The following is a 5310-nucleotide window of genomic DNA, read 5'->3' on the forward strand; positions in this document are numbered from 1 at the left end:
AACAAGCCAGGTTAGACCTATCCTATTATCCAAGGGAGAGAAATAAAAGGTAAAATTATTGTAACTGAATTTGTAAAAGTACTATACAATTATCTGAGCTCTATAACTTACAAGCTCTCTTCTTCCCTGTTCTAAGCACCCCAATCCTAGATGCCCTGCTCCTTGATAGGTTTAATGTGTGTTCATAATTTTGAGGCACACCTCCTGTGCCTTCCCCTCCTAAGTAGAAATAGAATCCCCCAAGAACACTGTGTGCTTTCTGTTGTAAAAGCTTGTGTTTATATTTCGATTTTACTTCCAAATGAGATGTGTTTCTATAAAATGCAAGTAAAATTAACTCCAGAAATGTGAACAAAAACAATGAAATAAGAGTGGATTTAACACTTCATAATTTGACATTTGGAAGCATAATGCAAGGTCAATTCCACTAGGATGCCTCTGCATCCCTTAATTCCGGTGTTTTCCCACTTCTAAGTCCCTCCCAGAGACCCATAAAAGCATTATTCTCTTCCATGCAATTGTTTCATGCACAGTGTTCAAAAAATGTAGTCTCCTGGAAATGATTATCCAGAAGTTCCACTGTGTTCAAATGTAACTCATGCCCCTCCCCATCATCATGTCGCTGAGACAGAGCCCCACTCGTGGAACGCCTCTCACTCTTCATTGTTCTTTTAGAAACATCGCCCTCCTCCAACAAAGCTTCAATGGGAACTGAAGTATCACGTTCCTGCTTAAAACCATTCTACAAATCCAACTAAGGTTATTTTTAAAGGCTTCCTTTGCAATGAACTAAAAAAAAATAGATGAAAAAAATATCCCCCTTCTTCATAAATTTTGTTAGTTTCCTAGCAATGCCTTAATGAAATACTTAAACTGTCATTTGAAACAGCAGAAGAACATTCCCGTGTAATTCTGGTGAGTAAACATTTGAAAGCACGTTTCTGGCAGGGCCATAGTCTCTGTGCCAGCCATGGGAAAAGTCCCTCTTTGTCTTATCCTGGATTCTGGTGGTTTTCAGTGTTCCTTATCCCTCACAGTTTCCCCTTTCTAAGCTCTGCCTCCATCTTCATGACGATCTTTTCTTGTATCTCTGAATCTGAATCACCCCACCTCTGCTTGCCCTATCCCCTCTTGTATCATTTCACCCTAGCCTGATTACAACCTGCAAAGGCTTTCTTCCCAGATAAGGTCACTTGTGCAGGTAATGGCGTCATGAATTATTTCACTTTCCTCTAACCCTAAAGCCAAGACACAGGACATCTCTGTTTGTCCTCATGTAACCTTGATTAGTCCAGATTAATATGAGTTACTAGGCATCTGTTTTTTTTCTATAGCAGGAATCCCAGACAGTGTGAATCATTGTGGATTGCGGGCTCAAGTGCCCTTCACTGCCAGCTGCCTAGTGGGAATTCTGTAAGCTGGATGGAAGCAAGAAGCTGCTCTTCATGTCTACAGAGATTCACACGATATGATTTCCGTCTGCCAGGGATTACTCCTGAACGACTGCCCGAACAGTGTGAAAAATCTATTTCTCAGTCGTCTTTCATTCTATGACTGATAAAACTGAATTTTATAATTGAATCATAGTATTGCAGATTTGTACATTGGCAGATTTTTGTTTTAATTCCTTAGCCCGTGGGAACACCCAAACCCATCCATCATTATTGCTCATGTTCTCCCAGCTCTGTCCTATTGGTGGCTGGAATTTGGAGTAGTATGTCACTCAGAACACTGTGTGGTACAGAACTAGATCGATCTTCTGTAGTGAGGATACAGTAAATCATGAAATCGTTTCACAGTGTGACTGAGAATCTGTTGTTTAGCTCCTCATTACAAAGGGGATCTGGAACCTGATATGTCAGCACTCAAAAGTCTAAGGTAAGAGGATCGTTCTGCCCTTGGGATAAATCTAACCAACTGACACATTTGGAAAACATCCTGGTCTCTATTCACAGATCCAGGCTGTACACTAAACAAACTGAGAAAGTGGTTGTTGGACTAATCTAAACAACAAAAAAACAAAACAATACTTTTCAAAGAAAGATCCCAGAATCTTGTGTCTTCACAAGGCTTTGCATATAAATAGTAGTAATGGTCCTGCAAAGAAACTGAATAGTGGACACCATGTTAATATGCACCAACCCTGATTTCTCATGATACTTTTAACAAAAACTATATGCTAAAAGAGAATAGAAATTATAATCTATTGAATAAATTAAGGAAATGAATTCAGGTAATTAAAGGACAATAAAATCTCACTGAACCAAGAGATGTGACATCTGAGTATGGAATTAGTTGTGACAAGAAGGCAAATGGAAATTTTAGAACCAAAAATAATTATAACTAAAAATTCAAATTGAATGTGTGTTTAACATAAAACTGTAGGTTACAAAGAATTGATTATCTTAAAGAAAAAACCATCATGATCTAGACTGAAGAACAGATGGAAAGCATCAGAGAGAAGCTTTCTGAAGAGAAAGAGAACTAATCTGAAGAATAGAGAAAAGGAAAAGTTCCAGTCTAAAAACTACATTTTATAGAAAGAAGAAGAGGGCCTTAGGTCCGGTGGGACATCTAATAGTCTAATAAACAAGTATCAGTTTTTAAAGCTAAAGAAAGGCTCTGGGAATGTGACTCGGTTTCTACAGCACTTGCACCCAAATGTGATGACAGCATTTGAATTCCCAGGACCTTCGTAGGTATAGTGCCCTGCCTGTATGCCAGCCAGGCAAGGTAGAGCCAGGATCACCAGAGCAAGCTGAATAGCAAGATACACAATATCAGTGAGCTTGGGGTTTGATTGAGAGACCCTGTCTCAATGAATAAGGTGGCAGAGTAGTCAAGAATGATTATTACATGCATTTACACGCAGGTGCACATGTACCCACACATATACAAACATGCACACATGAATTAAAACATACACACACACACATACATCTCTCTTTCTCTCTCTCCCTCCCTCTCTTTCTCTCATGAGAAAATGGAAAAAGACAAAAGTGATAAAGTTAAAATATTAAATGTATAATATGCATGTATTTGCTTACATAAAAATCTGAAGATATCATGAAGAGATGTTTCCTGAATCTGTCTAAAAACAGTGACTGATATTCAAACTATCAAAAGAGTTAATTTAAAGGGAAAACACTGGTAAAAGGCCATTATAATGTAGAGACCACCTAAGAAGACATCTGAACGTAGAGGCGAAAGACACACTAAGTGCAGAACAGTACTAAGGCACACTAAGTGCAGAAGGGTACTGACACCAGTTTTCCTCAGAACCAGTTGGGGTCAGAAGACAATGGAAATATCTTTGAAGTCTTAAAAAAAATTGTGGGGGTGGGGATAGCTTCTGGAAATAGCTTTTACAAATTCTTACAGTGAAGACCTATATGATAAGAAATATTTAAAGATATTCTTTAGGATAATGGGAAATGATATATGGAATTTAAATTCATAGTAGGAATAGCTATAAAACTCAATTTAATAGAAAAGTTACAGGGCTGGAGAGGTGGTTTAAGTACATTTATTGCTCTCGCAGAAGACCCAGGTTCAGTTCTCGGCACCCACATAGCAGTTTGAAACCACCTTTAACACCTCTTTCAAGAAATCTAATGCCTTCTTCTGACCTCCACAGGTGCCAGGAACACATAACACACATACATCCATTCAGGTAAGACACTCACACACATAAAATAAATAATACCTAAAATATTTAAACAGAGAGAAATAAAATAAACAGCACTATCAATTGAACATGATAGCTCCATCAAAGTAAAAGGCAGGGAAGACAAATGGTGGGGCTCTGCTCTTGTCCTTACTGCGTATGTGACATGAGATACTGCCACAGGGTACACATATAAGGAGTGAAGGGGCAACACTGGAGTCTGGTGCTTCTTAACTATGCATGTTGCTGACGCTGCAGCCCCACAATAAAATGTAATAAACCATAAATAAGAACTCAGAAGCCAGAGATAGTGGTTCACATCTGTAAGATGTGAGCATGTGAAAAGCTGAAACCGGAGAATTGCCATGAGTCTGAGGCCAGTTTAGGTACTCAGAACATGGAACCAGCTGAGTGTGGGGATACCTCCCTATTTCTGTAATCCCAGTGGTTTGGGAGGCAGAGGTAGTAAGGTCATGAGCTGAAGTCCAGTCTGAGCAACATAGGAAGGTCTTGTCTTAGAAATGAACAAATAAATGAATATAGGATAAATACAGATTAGTGGTAAACTACTTGCCCTTGATTTCATAACCAGTACTACAAAAGTAAAAAAAAATGTAAAATAAAGCACTTCATAAAGGATATAAGAGCAATGTTATAACACATTTTATTAATTCAAGTAAGGACAGGAAAGGACACAGAAATCTAAGTAGTTTTAGCAGACAAATAGCAGAATGATAGATCAGCCATAATAGCTGCTGCACTTAGCAATTTCACTAAAATCAGGGACGAGTCAAGGTTGCCCACTCTCTCCCTACCTATTCAATATAGTACTCAAAGTTCTAGCTAGAGCAATTAGACAACAAAAGATCAAAGGGATACAAATTAGAAAGGAAGAAGTCAAGGTATCACTATTTGCTGATGATACCATAGTATACATAAGTGACTCTGAAAATTCTACCAGAGATCTCCTACAGTTGATAAACAACTTCAGCAAAGTGGCTGGATATAAAACTAACTCAAACAAATCAGTAGTCTTCATTTATACAAAGGATAAATGGGCTAAGGAAGAAATTAGGGAAACAACACCCTTTGCAATAGTCAAAAATAATATAAAATATCTTGGTGTAACTCTAACCAAGCAAATGAAAGATCTGTATGACAAGAACTTCAAGTACCTGAAGAAAGAAATCAAAGACCTCAGAAGATCGAAAGATCTTCCATGCTCATGGATCGGTAGAATTAACATAGTGAAAATGGCCATCTTACCAAAAGCAGTCTACAGATTCAATGCATTCCCCATCAAAATTCCTACTCAATTCTTCACAGAGATAGAAAGAGTAATTCTCAACTTCATATGGAATAATACTAACAACAACAACAGAAACCAGGATAGTGAAAACAATTCTAACACTAGGAATATTTTCAAACTACAAACAGCCTGTGGCCATCATCAGGTGAATGAGTAAATGAACTGTGGTGTGTTTATACAATAGACATTTCTAAAACATTTCTAAGGGAGTCTCAAGACCAAGTGAGTGAGAAGAGCCCAGAGGGAAAAACAATGTTTAACAGTTCCATTAGCAGAAAATTCCCCAAAGATAGAACTTCGTATACAGAGCGAGAGATAGAGCAGCAACTTCCTG

The sequence above is a fragment of the Mus caroli genome, chromosome 3 (assembly GCF_900094665.2).
Source record: "Mus caroli chromosome 3, CAROLI_EIJ_v1.1, whole genome shotgun sequence".
Taxonomy (NCBI): domain Eukaryota; kingdom Metazoa; phylum Chordata; class Mammalia; order Rodentia; family Muridae; genus Mus; species Mus caroli.